At 36.8% G+C, this 16,622-nt stretch overlaps 1 protein-coding gene across 7 annotated transcripts in view; it reads left to right on the forward strand.

The window, feature by feature from the left end:
• The first annotated feature begins 1,483 nt into the window (after positions 1–1,483).
• The window catches only part of LOC118279393 (protein madd-4), a 409,330-nt gene continuing 394,191 nt past the window's right edge, over positions 1,484–16,622 (forward strand). For 4 of the 7 annotated variants that reach the window (XM_050698354.1, XM_050698357.1, XM_050698353.1 and 1 more), the window contains exon 1: positions 1,484–1,778. The gene's annotated coding sequence lies outside the window, so the exon portion shown is untranslated. The remainder of the gene's footprint in view (positions 1,779–16,622) is intronic. The other 3 variants (XM_050698352.1, XM_050698355.1, XM_050698356.1) reach the window with 2 other exon arrangements.

A 16,622-nucleotide genomic window follows, 5' to 3' on the forward strand; every position in this document is an offset into this window, starting at 1 on the left:
TAATTTCCAAATGGATCCAGTCAGAAGTGGATTGACCTAATTACTTTAGTATAACGTCAACGTCACGCCTTTTATCCCCGAAGGGGTAGGCAGAGGTGAATAGGCTCTTAATAAACTAGTGCGCCTCACCATCAACGATTACATCACTACTTACCATCAGGTGGGATTGTAGTCAAGCATTAGTTTATATCGAATAAAAAAAAAGAGGTGCACATTACGGCTTATACCGCTATGTAATGTACACCCACATTTTAATATTTGTGTTATAAGTCCCATGTAATAGGAGGTGAGCCTATCGCCATATACTGGACACAGTTCCAGACTCCGTGCTACTACTGAGAAATTTTCGAAAAACCGAAAAAAGCTCAATAATATTTTGCCCGACCCGGGAATCGCACTCGAGACTACTTGTTTGGCAGTTTCAGTTGCGACCACTCGATCAAGACTTTAGTTGAATTATACTTTCATATAGTAAACGTTAAAATTAACCGAGAATTTTAACGATTATTTCGATTAAGATAATTTTACACGTCGACATTTTCTTTGTAAACGCTTTTGTCTGATCTTTGTGTTTTTTCTTCAATCTGAGAGTTTTTTTTTCATACAAAAAATCTACGTATCATTTTGTAATAAAAGAGCTATTTCTTTCACTGTCTCTGTCGCTCTATCAATGAAACAATTGACAGCAACTGTTTTCATATTTCATTCGTGGATATTTGGGAACCACTTTATTAAATGTAGAGTCAATGTTTATTTAACTTTTTTATGTTCTCTAATTTAATTAACTGGTCTGGGGTACGAAATTTCTTCACTATTGTAATCTTCAAACACAATATTACTTCCCATTACAGCCATGGCAGATAATTTTAGAACACCTAAAACTATATAATCGGGATTAAAATTAGCTTATGTGTTATTCCAGAGTATAATCTATTTCTATGAAAAATTTCATCCAAATCCGTTAAGTTGTTTTCCGTGTTTTGGTGTAACAAACAAAATTGATGTTTAAACTTTCATTACAAACTTCTAATTTTTTTGGGAAGTCGGTTAAAAAAAAACTTATGTCACTAGTCTTACTAATTTTATAAATGCAAAAGTTTGTGTGTATGTTTGTTACACAATCACGTCAAAACGGCTGAAGGGATCGGGATGAAATTTGGAACAGGGATAGATTATATTCTGAAATAACACATAGAATATAATAACTCACGGGTACGCGTTCAAAGCCGCTGGCAGAAGCTAGTTTCACAAAATATTTTTTTATGCATATAAAACAAACAAACAATCATAATCACAAACTTGCATTTGTTACTAACAAGACCTTTGAAGTGACGTCACGAACGAATGCCTATGAGGCCTAGTTAAACACAGTTTTTGTTGGGCAAAGCTGTGCATAGCCGGTGTATCGACGGCGGAGGGTGTAAGGCTGTTTTTTAAACGTAGTATAACGCATTGCGACGTTACGCCGTTTCGTCGTACGGTGGTACAACCATGCGCAAAGAGCATTCGTGTTTACGCCGCCGAGGGGAAAGGCTGCGTCAGTCGCGCTCCCGACCAATAATACGCGGCTCGTAATTCCGATACCTCGAACGTGTGACAGTAATTTCTGCTACCGAGTGTAACACAGTGTGTGTGACGTAAATATTTATTATTGGTGATTATTTATTTTTGGAAAAAATTGTGAAGTGATTTTTTTTTGGGTTGACATTTAAAGTGTTGTTGTGTTTTTTTTTTTGAAATTCGATTTCGAATTTTTTGGAATCGTTTCGCTGTTCACTGTGAGTATTTTAGCATTTAATATTTTTTTTAATTGGCAATAAAATTAGAACTTACTTTTTAAATCCATAAATTATGCCAAATTATTTTTTTTTAATTTTTCTGTCGTAATTTTTTAGGTAGATTATTGTAAAAATGTCTCAATTCAAATACGATTTTTCTATATAAACACAAGAAATAGTTAAAACATACATGTAAGATTAACTTAACATACAGTTTCTGGCTCACTGAGCCAGGTATTCTCGCAATTAAGTGCTGTTTATGTAAACTCGAGCCTTTAACTTAAAATATATTCGAAATTCCAAGTCGTTTGCAAGACTTTACGTTTGTTTTCGGCAAAATAATTAATTTGAATGAGGAGTAAGTAATGTACGTACATTAAATACAATTGGGATTGTTCGGTGTTTAGGAAAAGGATTTTGGAGTTAGATAATTTTGTACTCTCGTTTATGTGGTGTAGGATACATTTTTGGTTGATATTGACTTTACCAAAAATATATATGAATCTCTCTCTAATATAATAGGCAATTATATTTTTCTAGCTTCTAACATTGGTTTTGCTAGATAAAACGTCCTATAACCCAAGTCAGCTCTACTCTGTCTCTATAAAAATTTCATCAAAATCCGTTCAGTAGTTTCAGCGTAATTGAGGGACAAATAACGAAATAAACGACCTTTCATATTTATAATATTAGTGTGATTCTCTCCGATTTTTTAAGTCATAAGTGAAAAATACATAGAAAAAAGCAATTAAGGATTTAAACACTAGTCCCAACGAGTGGTTTTATCTACATACACACCGATAAAAGTTATTCCAGACTTTAAACTATCTCTGTGCTTAACTTCATGCAAATCGCTTTAGTAGTAACCGTACTCAGAATCAATTAATGGTTACTTAACCCTGTCCTTAGCAATTGTTTTCGGAACAAAATCGTTACTAAGGAGTAGTTTAAGTAATCATTAAATGTCTCTAAGTACGGCAATTAGAGCGTGGAAGAGCAAAAATATTCATATAACTAACACTAAACACTCACAAACTTTTGAATGTACCATATCGATACCTTAATTGGCAAACAAGCTAACTCCTTATGAGCAAATTTTTCAGGAGACACTTAAAACTCTATCATACATTTTGTTCCATACGATGTTAAAAAAAAGATGATATGTTCAGTACCTAAGTATTGAAGCGTGAAGTCTATAACCTACCTCAACAATTCGGCAATTTTTACTATACGAGTAACTTTCGTGAGACATACTAAATTAATTATTATGTTATCGGCTTACTCAAGTAACTGTTTGACGAGGAACTCGACTAGTTTCAAGCCATTGTAGAGACTCTCGTCAAACAGTTACGTAAGTAAGCCGATAATATAATAATTAATTGGACTAGGTATTATCATCAACAGTGTCATTATAATCAATACCCAATAATCAGCCCCAAGATCTCCAATGCTGAACATAGGCTTCTCCCAATGATTACCAGATCGACTGATGCCGGTTGAAAGCAACCGACGCAACGTCTAGCGGCATTTTTCAAATTTGCTAGTTCTATAATCTAAAATCTAGATTCTAGATAGTCATAAATACGTAAAACATTATTCGCGTGTGATATCGATAAAGAAGAGTAAAATCACACATAATCAATCATTCTTCAGGCGGATATATTAAGAACCGACTTAGTTACGTACTCAGAGTCTTTCAATGCTTACTTTAGCAATTGTTTTCGAAACAAAATCATTACTAAGGAATAGTTTAAGTAATCATTAAACGTCTCTGAGTGTATCAGTAAGGGATAGAGACCGCTGATAGTTCCTAATATTGTGATCTCCAACCCGTCTGCCTAATCTGGAGATCGCAGTTTAGGCAATAATGGGCAACCGCAAGCTAAATTATTTAGACGAAATTCATAGTTCAGAGTACTCTACTCAATGTCAAAGCAATTTCAATCCAATAAAATCTCAATAATTATTCAATGTCTCAACTATACAACCCCAATCGTAGCTGTTAAAATAGCATTCAGAGTACGGAATATAAACATCGATCGGTATTGATTCAAGAGTAAGCCCTCTGAACTGAATTATCATGCACGGTTAAGTACGATGATCAATAATAACAGTAGCTCCTATGATTTTTCTTTTAATTTAAAATACGTTGTCCCACTCTAGGATTTTCTCCTGTGTCGTGGGTGCGTTTACAAACATACAAATTCACACACACATGACACCCAGACACGAAACAACAATTTGTGGATCACATAAAGAGTTGCTCTGTGCGGGAATCGTACCGGCTACGCGTTGCGCGGCGGCCGGCTCAGCCACCGCATCACTCCTATAGTCAATCGATTTTAACCAGATTTTTATACATGTCGGTGAATATTATGTGTAGGTAATTAAATAGGTATCCTATTTTTCCTTACGAAACGTACTTACAAGCTGTTTCGCCTAAAACCAAAGCGTACCATAGCGAAACATTTTTCCTTGCGGATCGAATAATTACCACGGCGAGTCATTAAATTAATTGGGTAATAAATATACTGGGATCGCGGCCGCTGTATGGCGATAGGATTGTTCCCTATTATATGGGATTTATAATGTAACTGGTGAAATGTGGGTGTAACGGTAATAATACATGTCTTAGTAACGGCTTGTTCCCATCCATTAGGCATAGGTGATTTTCAGAATCACCTTATTTTCGTCATCGTCGGCTTGTTTCTGTTCGTTTTTAAACATAGAGCTTTCCAATACCAGATTGTTTTCGATTTTCTTGCTACTTACCTTTTTTTGCGAGGCGAAAGGGAGTGTCAGACTCATACTGACTAAAAAGCACCCCGTTCTTTCTCCTGCTTTGAGCCGGGGTCCCGCTAACTCGCTACGTTGTCCGCAGCTCTGGAATTTTCTTGCTTCCTTTATAATATTTATGTGTGTAGCTTTAGACACTTTTTTAAATAGAATAGTGGACAAAAGAGCAGGCGGATCACAGTTAAGCGATCAGCGCCGCCTGCTGCAACACCAGAGGAGTTCCAGTTCGTTGCCGATCTTTTAAAAGAAATACTCTCTTTTCTTAAATGTTATTTATTAATTAAAATTCTCATAATCCAAGCTTAAAAGACCGTTAGCGTAACGCCTCTGGTGTTGTGGATGTTCATGGGCGATATAGATTTCCCTACTTAGAAATTGCTTGCCATCTAGAAAGAGATTTCTCTAGAAAAAGATCCATTATTTAGACTGGTCATAACAGAATCTATTCTACGCCCGCGTAAAAATATCTACGGACTAATAAACAACGATTTGCATAATAAAATCTCAACTAAATTGAAGTAAAATGTGGGTTTCGAAACATTTTCTGAAAGCCAATCCTCATTGTTTTTATAAATAATTCAAATAGGTACCGGGGAACGTTCTCAAACAATCGCGAAGACATGTCTTATGTCATTCAATCTGTCAATTAGTAGTCAAACCGAGTGAATGGGAACGAATGAAATGAATGATAAATTAATTATTATAGAGATTGAGATTCTTCATTGACAATGCGATTGTATGAGTACCTACGTTTGTTTGTTTGTTCGAAAATGGAATAGAATTATTAATTTTATTTGTTTCGGTGTTCTATTTTATTGGGTTTCTTGATTTATCTTAAAGTTATGAATTATGACTATCTCTTGTTGATTTAACCGTGATCTGTAGGTAATGCGTGGGGACTACATTTCGATTTTTTTAAATGAGAGTGATAGAGATGCCTTATTGGCTGAAATAAAAACAATCAGCTAGATTTGAGATCATTTCAAAGTATCTTATCCAATCTATGCAGTGACCATCTATGTAAAGTAGAAAAATTACAAGTTTGTGTACAGCTCCCTTAGCTTACAAGGTGTCTCAGAATTAAGGATGTATGAAACTCTACGTGCGAGCAACGATAAGCATGACATTGTTATTTAACAATTAACATTATTTACTGGTTTTTTTTGAGGGGGAAAATCATCCTATTTCTTCTGCCGCTATGGGCGAGGCGAGAGGGAGTGTCACATTCTTACTGACTAAAAACCACGCCGTTCCAACACCTGCTTGTCAAGCAGGAGCCCCTGTAAACCCGCTAGGTAGTCCGCAGATCCGTAGCTATCATAATATCAATAGTTAGTTAAGTTCATTAAGTGATCCATCTTTGGTTGCTACATTCGTCTACTGTCAACCGCTGTGACTAACTAGAACTAGACGCCATAACAAATGTTGACATTAATGTTGACAACAGATTAAATTGGGTTAATTGTGTCGCTCCTTGTCACAGGTGGTAGGGTTGCCATGTTCTCTGTACTAGGCTTGTTAGAGCTTGTAGAGAATTTTAGTAATTGTAAGTTTTATTACTAAGTGCTAAGGTGTAGTTTTGAATACAGGGGTTACATGGGTAAGTTTAAGATTTTTTTGGAATAGAGCATGCTGGTCACCTTATGGTAAGCAATTAGTGCCGCCTACGGCCACCCGCAACACCAGAGGATAATTCTTTGGTTTAGGAATCGAAATGATACTGAGATCGGCGCTCTGATTGGTTGGTTCATTAGAGCTAGCCAAGCCCTTACGACCATTAAGCAAGTATAAAGAGGAGATGTCATAATATGAAGAAATTAAACTGTACTTAGCAAAAGAACATTGCAATAATTACACACAGAATTTAAAGATTTCTACTTAAACATTCGTAGGAGCATTCTGAAAATGATTGCTAACAGGCAGGATTGTCCCATTCAAAGGCACTAGGTGGTTAGGTATAGGATTATGTAAATAAGTACTAATAACACTAACATAGCATATAAGCATTTTCTGTTACTAACTCTCACTAATAACGCATGGACCTACTTTTCTGTTTTTTTTCTTTTCTTCTCCTCTAATAATATCTTCTGATTTATTTCGTTACGGGATCCAAGACAGTCATTCATGTCCCTGGGACGCGCTGGACTTCAGTGTTCCGGTATTTTCATGGTTGTATCTACAGTAGATCCTGGTGCACAGGAGTTGCAGCGGTATGGGACGTTGTGGCGGGCTTGTCAAAAAAAAAATACATGGGCTACTATTGGGTCTGAAATAAAGAAATGTTATTTCATTTTATTTATAAACCACGTAGCTTAGAATATTTTTCTACAACTTAAAGATTGAAATCTCCATCCTTTCAAGTTTTCAAGTGAAACGTTTCTCATCTGAAGTCCGTATAAATCGCGCGAAACGTGTTGAAATATAAATACGCTACGCGCAATAGGAATGGGGTCGGGACGCGCTTTAAATCACCGACATTTACACCTTAAAGAGTTCGTGGTGTAAATAACTTGATGAATCTGTTCAATTAAAGTTTGGGTTTTTATTAGTTTTGTTAGTGATGTAGGTGATATGATGTTGTGTCGGTCATTGTGAACGGGGAGACGTGTCTACTTAGTTGGTCGCTTGGGGATCACTACTCTTTCTTGCGATTAAAATATTAGCATAGCACACATGCTTAACACATTGAACGCCGTGGTGATCACCGGTGACCGACGTTAGCGGAGGATTTGCCTTCAACAGTTTTCTATTGGCAGTCAAAGACAAGATCAAAACATGCGGCCGTGCAGGAGCACGTCTCCGTTGTTTTCGGCCACCCAACGTCAAAACCTCAAAAACGATATTTTCTATGAATTTTGTATGAAATAGTGTGTTATGTCGTCATTAGATTTTCACGTCAAATAATAGACTTATTTCTAAAAAAAATGCCAGAAATTTTTGTTTTTAGATCGCCAAATCTATGAATGTAAGTGTAATATATTTTGTATTGAAATATCGAAATAATTTATGTTTGACTAGCTAGCCAATTGAAATCAATTGACTGTTTATTAATGGAATAGAATTATATATCTGTTTTCATATTTTCAATGGCTTTAATTATTATTGCAAGCATTTAAACAAAATTGTCTAATTTACTTTCGTTCTTATAACATTTAGTATTTTGTAAATTTTCTAAAAATATCCTTAATGGTCATTATTTATTATTGCGTGTTTCCTTGACATTATAATTGGCTTTCTTTCCTCGAAAATAAATTGAGTTGTGTACTACATACACAATCTTATAATTAGATTGTTTGTTTGTATGTTTGTGTTGTACGTTATTTCGAGTACGAGACGATTACGTAGTTAAAATAAAGTGATCCCAATTTTGGTGTCATCGAAATGCAATAAAGTATTGATGAAATAATGGAATAATTTTCATAGAATACGGCTACATATTTCCGTTATTTTACTAGCTTATGTCAGCGGTTTCTCCTGCGATCCCAGGGGATAAAAAGTATTCTATGTGTTACTCCAGACCACAAGTTACCCTATTCCAAATTTTATGCCCATCCCTCCAACCATTTTGACGTGATTGAGTAACAAACACATACATAACCTCACAAACATTCGCATTTATAATACTTATTAGTAAGATTTAATGCGAATGCGTATTTGTCAAATAACGAAACGTGAATGAAAGTAGTAAACTATAATTTTTCCATTTTTTTTTTGTTGTGGGACAAGTTCGCCACAGCCTCGCATACCGCTGCAACTCCTGTAAGCCAGGATCTACAATAGATACAACCTTGAAAACACCGGAACACTGAAGTTCAGCAAGTTTCCATTACTTCTGACACTATCTTCAAAAGCCACCTATTGAAACGTCATCACCGACCACAGGTGATAATTACCCAGCTCACTTCCACCCATGATTAACCGACTACAAACATGCGAGGTGCTGTGTTTACATCCTCATTATCAGGTGGGGCTGTAACTCAAGAGGGTTGATGTTATCACTGGTTTACGAGGGAATTTCCTCCAAGACCTCCTTACCTACTCATCGTGGGAGGACACTGTGAAATTATTGTGAGGAACGAATTATGTTCGCTACTGCTATTTGTTATGTTGTTTATGTTTGTGTGTGTTATCTGTCGGTCTGTGTGGTTGTTTTGAATTTAGATATGTTTTGTTTGTTTGTTTTGATTTTGAATTTTAGGTGTATTTTTTTATCTTATTAGGCGTTTGTATCTAACTATTTATAGCAGAATACAAACGGCGAAAAATGGGTGTACTTTGTACAGTGGCATTATGTGCCGTAATTTGCACCTCTGCCTACCCCTTAAAGCAACGTCACACTTTTTATCCCCGATAAAAAGCGTGACGTTGCTTTTTTGGTTCCTAAAGTTATTTGGACTACAACCTATCTAAATCAAGTTCTCAAACTCAGGATCCACCTTTAGGGAACATCAAAAATCAAATACAGAACGCTTGGTTAATACATCTTCTACAGGCAGGCCCACTAAGAATTCACCTGCGATCCATTGGTGGGTCGCAAGTGCGTTTCTAAGCATTCAATTTCACATGCACATGACACCCAGACCCGAAACAACGAAATGTGGATCACACAAAGAGTTACACCGAGTGGGAATCGAACCCACTACACGTTGCACGACAGCCAGTAACCCAGCCACCGCGTCTTTGGATAAAAATCTAATCTAATATCACCGTTACCAAACAACATTAAGTCTTTGACTACCAATAAAAAAATGTTGAAGGCAAATCCTCCGCTAACGTCGGTCACCGGTGACCACCACGGCGTTCAATGTGTTAATTTAATAAAACCTTAAAAACCGTATTTCAGTTAGATAAACGCTCCATATCATTAAATTAAAGGACCCGTCCACACAGACGACCGTGCAATAATCCCCAGCCTTTACTAAACAAACAAAACACGTCAACTAAACCTTAAATCCCCAACTTCAAACAAAACCACAAACGGGCTAATCACAAGGCGGCAGTGTTGCCAACTTGACAAATAAAATCACGTCACTAACATCTGAGAATCGCGTCTGCAAATAACGTGATTAGCGTTGCACTTAGTGTTGCCAGTTAGCGCCGGCGCCACGGGCCTGCGACGCTAATTGATGCAAATCATTGCGAACTTATTAATGAAGGGCCCTGAGATAGTGTCGACGGATTGTGGGAAGAGAATGCCACGTCTTATTTAAGTAACTTTTCTTTGTAACATAAGATCCTGGTATATCATCTGAAACCAACACAAACTTCTGGACTTTATTTTTTGAGGGACGAAAATCATCCAATGACTTCTCATTACCATTACCATCATAAGGGAATGCCAGACTCTTACTGTTTAAACACCACCCCGTTACTTCTCCTGCTTTTCGAGCCGGAGCCCCGGTAACTTGCTAGGTACGTATGTGTGAAAATAGAGAGGGTGGTGGTAACGTATTGCGTTCCCTGTAAAGTGTCATGCATTATGTTAAAGGGAAGCCTAGTTACATATGTCACCTTTTTACATTTGATGGCTTGACGTTTGGCCGCTATCTCGCTTGATGGAACATTTTCTTATTGATTTACGATCACCAAGCTGCTTATCAACCATGGGATTATGACAAACCTTTTCTGTAACAGGGAAATTTTGGTCAAAATCTACAGTTTTAGTAATTAAAAATCCAACCCAACTATGGGTATATAAAACCTAACGAGACTGAGAAAATAACAATGTTAATGATAATAACATCTATTCTAATTATAACGAACAACTCATTAACCACAAAGAACAGCTGAAACAGTTTCAGCGCCTGAAAAAAGTGTCGCGTGCTACAAGACAATTAGAACAGACATAACGAGACGCTTTACTGAAAACTACAGGTTTCAGTGGACGTACCGTTTTGTTCTATGAACTACGAAGGGGTAGGCAGAACCCTGCGTGCACAATTGCACATGGTGTTAATGGAATATGGTTCACTTGATGGTAAGCAAGTGGCTGCTGCTCATTGATATTTGCAACACCAGAGGCGTTACAAGTGCGTTGCAGGCCTTTTAGGGGGATAGGGTAATTAAGTGGAAATTCTGGGATTGGAAAGATTGAGAAGGGCCTCCGGTAACCTCACTCATACAACGAAACATAACGCAAGCGTTGCTTCATGTCGATAGTTTCGAATGCAGAACAAGTAAGAAATCACATCGTTACTCTTTTCAAAAAAAAAATTTCTACAATATCACTGATTTACCTAATTTCTACTTAACAATACTTTTCTACTTACATAGGTACAACCTAGTTGGGAATACACAGAAAGACAGGCAAAGCCCCGCGTAAAATGTAGTGTACTATAACATTCCAAATTTCGACAGAAATAGAGTCGAGGTGTGTTTATAAAGGACCAAAGAGATATTACTCAAAGATTATCTCAAATCTCTTAACTCAAAACTCAATTTACAAAGGCATTACCATCTATAACTGGGCTCAAGTGTTATGTTATAATATATCTGTTATCTTTAATCTCCAACACGTTATAACTAATATATTATAACACAATAAACAATATTTATTAACTTCTAAAACTGTCGTTGTGGCCGCTTCTCTTACATGAGGGCGCGGGTTCGAATCTACCAACGTACTTTCTAAGATTATTTAGGCATCACTGACAAACGGTGAAGGAAAATAACAACTTTTCTAGTTTTATTATAACTTTCGTGAGACATACTAAATTAATTTTTATGTTATCGGCTTACTCACGTAACTGTTTGACGAGGAACTCGACTAGTTTCAAGCTATGCTAGAGGCTTTCTAGTATTGCGAGTGAACATAGGTGGTGTCGATTATTTCACCCTTAGTATGTTATTTTTTTAACATGGACAACGTTACACTAGGATTTTCTCCTGTATCGTGGGTGCGTTAACAAACATACAAGTTTACATACACATGACATCCAGACCAGAAACAACAATTTGTGGATCATACAAAGAGTTGCTTACAGGAATCGAACCTGCTACACGTTGCGCGTCACTCAGTCACCCGCGCCAACCGTGCAATATGAGTTTGCTTTCGTAAAGTAATCGAAACGTAAAGCAAACTCGTACTAAGGTTGCTTACCATCAGGTGATCCGTCTGCTCGTTTACCGGCTTATTCCATAAAAAAACTGGTTCGGTTAAGATATCGTACTTGAGATTTATTTGACGGATAAACGTGTGCTATTATTTATATTCATTCATTTCATGGAAGTTATCAGATAGATGTGATGTGAATGGGATTTATTTATGGGTTCATATTTGTTGGTGTGATATTTTTTGTTTCGTTTTGTTTTGAACTATATAAATTATGTGTAACTATTGTGGTCCTCGTTATTAAATATTGATAGTTTAATAGTAAACTGTAAATCCAAATTTTCAATCCAAGAACTTATATGCTCGTGAGTTAGTTAAGGACTGTTTGCTGAAAAACTCATTACGTGCAGTTAAACGCCACGGGGGTCACCGATGACCGACGTTAGCGGAGGATTTGCCTTCAACAGTTTTCTATTGGCAGTCAAAGACTTAAATAAAAGTTAATTAATTAAAAAAAACATCATAATTTTATATTAAGAAACTTAACAGACTTACCTTAAGAGGCTTAACATTTGACCCGGTTTTACGAAAAAAGTGCAACTTTTTCAGTAGTCACGCGGATAAACAATTCGGTGATACATACATGTTTATTACACTACCTGTATACAGAAAGATTACGTACAACCTCGGTACATATTAATTATCAATCATGAAAACATACACCCTGTGTCTTAACACCCACACACCCACAGACGTGGGTGTAATGTAGGACGTATGTATGTCCGCGTAAATATATCTAAGTTTAGCTTAGCCTAATGTGTTTCTGAATTTTAATGTTCCTTATATCAGATGTTTCGTTCTCCGAAGGGAAGGGTAGGTGTGGGCGTTTGTTCCGTACTCAGATTTTGTATTTTACCGACTTCAAAAAAGGAGGAGGTATTATGTTCTGATGTTTGTTTTTTTGTATTTTGATTTTTCGATTCGTCGATTTTCAAAATGTTTTTCGAAAGGGTTTTGATGTAAGCTTATGGATTGAGCTTCTAACCTATCAGTTCTTATAATAGTAATTTTTTGCTTATTAGTATTTTTATGTTCTGCATCGTTACAATACTAAACACATCGTTATGTTTCTAAGTTTTTTTTCTGAAAACTTAAAGTAAACTGAATAAGCCAATCTTAAACCCTCTAAACGGCAAAGTACCAATGTGACTTTTTCTGAGTTTTATGTGTGAGAAGAGGCCTTTGGTCAGCAGTAGCCATTTATAGGCTGTTGATGATGTGATATTCGGTAGAAGTATTCAAAATAAATGTATTGTAATTAATTTTTCGCCAATTACATGATTAGTTCCACGTAATAGAGGCGAGCCTTGTACCGGCCATAAATTCGTTGTATATGACATCATAAATGTACAAATCGCATGATCGTTGTTTTTATTGTAATAAACATTTATTCATTCCGTATTTGTTGGTACCTGATAAAGGTATGGCTATACTCGGTCGGGATCAGACCAAGTATTTGTAGAGACTTTTCGATATGTATAGAAACTTAATGTGTTCTAAAATTATCTGCCTCGGCTTTAATGGGAGGTTGTGTTGTGTTTGGAGATAATAATAGTGAAGAAATTTTGTCCTCCGGACTAGATAATTCAATCTGAATAAGAATCTTGATGTGACTTGAAAATCATAGAGCTGTTCTAGTAGTAGCTCACGTGGGTAAGCCGTATCTTTATTTTTTTATGATTGACTGGTAAATGAACTTACAGATCACCTGATGGTAAGCAATCGCTGCCGCCCATGGACACCCGAAACACCAGAGGCATTACAAGTGCGTTGCCGGCCTTTTGGGGGATTAAGTATTTGAAGATTGTTGGGGATTTGGGGATTGAGGTGGATGAGGATCATTTAGTATGTTTCACGATAGTTATTACACTAGAATTTAACGCTTTGTCTTATCTCTGCGAAAGTCATTCGTCTCTAGTTCGGCTTCCAGTATATCGAATCTGCGAACTGCCTAGCGGGTTACCGGGGCTCCGGCTCGAAAAGCAGGAGTAGGAACGGGGTGGTTTTTAGTCAGGAAGAGTCTGACACTCCGCCTCGCCTTGTCCAAGGCGAGAGAAGCCATTGGAAGATTCTCCCCCCTTAAAAAAAGTATATCGAATCTTCAAACCAGTTAAAAATTTACGACACCAATAAACTTAACTATGATATTTATTTAAGTAAAAGATGCTTAGTTAGAATGTTAATAATCACTTTATAGGTAACAAAACATACTTGTCATTTGACCTACTTTAAAAAGTACAAGGGATTGTGAACTTTAAACGGTAGCTGTAAGGTGCATAGTTTGGTTTTGGTTAACAAAATCTTTGAAATATAATGTGAAGTTATAAAATTGACACTGTGTAGAAATGTGCAGAAGGTTTATATTGAAATGTTACCCAAAATGCTACTGGTATTTAAATAACAGCAAATAATTATTGTATGTTTTATAATGGAACAATAGCCAATGACTGCCCTCTGCCATACTAAGGGCTTCTTCTAAGTCTAAAGTCAAAATTATTTATTTCAAATAGACCGGGATGGCACTTTTTAATGTCAAATCAAATATAAAAAAATATCAGTCTGTCAGTGAGTCCTCTAATGAAGATATTTGCTCGTTCCAAAGTGTAGATTCCTATGGAGAAGAACGAGCAAGAAACTCCATAGGTTCTACATACCCTCCAAAATCTCCACGCTTGACATGTTGGAAACCGCAGCATAAAAAAGTTCAGTGACCACTGCAGCTCGATCTCTTTCAAATGTGCAGTCCCATAATTGGCTCTAACACCCACGACAAGAGAAAAGGTGGTGACAAAAGTATTGTACTCCTATTACCGCAGACCTCGTAAAAAACCGTACACTATCAACGAACAAAAGGGCACACTCCTTGAAGGAAACTCGACAAAAGATATCAACATTTTTCTCCATACACGAGTGGAAATTTAACTCGAAACGAAAGGCGAGCCGTACCTTTATAAGAGGGTCCTAACAATCCGGGAACTTATTCGTAGTCTTTATGAAAATACCGGCGGCGACCGGACGCGTGCCGGAACCGTTTCGATGTCGGACAAATCTCGGGGATGCCTGACGGATGCCTGACGGATGCTTTGCATGCTTTGTGAAGTGATATTGAGTGATCGTTGCCGTTGTGTCAATGGTCGATGGTGGTTAATTTTTTAAGATATGGTTGGTTGTGTTGTTGAGGTCTTATTGGAAGTTATTAAAGTGTTTGGAAGTTTATATAAAACATGGGGTTGCATTTTTGGGTTCAATAGAACATGGGGTTGCATTTTTGGGTTCAATAGAACATGGGGTTGCATATTTGGGTTCAACAATGTACTTACATTAATAGCTTCACGCCTGTCTCCCATAGGGGTAGGCAGAGACAATGGAACGCCAATTGTTACAAATTTTACACACCTCTTTTGCTTCATCGACAGTCATCAGTCTTTTCATGCATGCTCGTCGGTTCAACGATGTATTATTTATAGTCAATTTCGGTTTTTTGAAAATCAGAAAAATGTTATTCCGTGTAATAAATATATTTAATGAAACTTCTTGTAAACTACCAAACTTCTTGTAAACTAGCAGACCTTCTAAACAAACCTACACAGTGGCAAACTATGAAATTGAAAGTTAGTGTTATCTCCGAATATTAATGGCTCATTATCGATTCAATTATTCGAATCATTCGTATCGATTTAAAATATCGGTATCGTTTCTGCTGGTATTATAGATATGTGGACAAATAAAGTTGGATATTTTTATGTAGACGTTATCTTAACATCAGGTATGTCGGATGGTAAAAAAAGATGGTTGGAAGGTCTTAAATCTATGGTATTTTGGAATTTTTAATCGATGGTGGTCTCGGTGTTAATGTAATATATTGGGTGTAAGTATTTATATAGTTTTTGAGGTCGTTAAATAGGTGTTAAGCTTGGGTAGCGTAAAATAAAAATGGTCGGTACGGAAATCATTAAGATTTTTTTTGTAGAGATTTAGATTACTGATCAAAGGCGTTTAAGTGTTATCATGTATCCAATACGATCCTTTTTAGGGAAAATATTGAAAGTAAAATTAATTATTCTCACCCCCTCATCTTCTTCTATCCACTCTTCAATAGGCTCACCCCCTATTACATGGGACGTGTAAACTGTATAGCGGCATTACGTGCCATAATGTGTACCTTTGCCTACGCCTTCGGGGATTGGGAAGGGGGGTAATTGGACCTCCAGTAACCCACATCATGGAACACAACACAACACAACAAGCGTTGTTTCACGTCAGTTTTATGTAATTCCGTGGTATCACACCGGCTGAGCCGGACCATTCGTGCCGAAGCATGGCTCATCCCTGTACTACATACATAATACCTATGTAGATCTACATACTACATATCGATATTACAATACACCTTTCCTTGCAATCTAATCACCTTCTAAAGGTGCTCACGTTATGAGCGTTCTAAATTCATCCCTAGCTGCATATTAAGCTGAACTGGTTGAACTGCTTGAACTCACCAAGTTTGATGAGGTCCCCATTACACAAACCGCTGTGGGAATAAAAGGTTCCGTTTATTGTAAGTCAAATGCTCTTTGGTAAAATTTGGACTCAGTATACGACTTGAATATTAAGTGATCCGTGTGGTGACACAGTTGGATATGTTTGTCACCATCCCTGCTCTTCTCGTGGGTAGTGTAAGACTTGGAGATAGAGACTGGGTAAGTACGAGTAGTTGTGCTATACCCAAATCTTTTAAACTGCCTCCGGAGTTTCTTGCTCGTTCTTCTCCCTAGGAATCTATACTTTGGAACGAGCAGATAGCTTCACTAGAGTACTGACAGGCAGGGTATAAAAGATACAAATATGTTTAGTCCGTCGGGTAAGTAATGAAAAAATATATTAACAGACACGTATTTCTTTTTCTTATAATATAACAATGCTAAGATAAGACGAATCAA

Source organism: Spodoptera frugiperda, chromosome 14 (assembly GCF_023101765.2).
Source record: "Spodoptera frugiperda isolate SF20-4 chromosome 14, AGI-APGP_CSIRO_Sfru_2.0, whole genome shotgun sequence".
NCBI lineage: Eukaryota > Metazoa > Arthropoda > Insecta > Lepidoptera > Noctuidae > Spodoptera > Spodoptera frugiperda.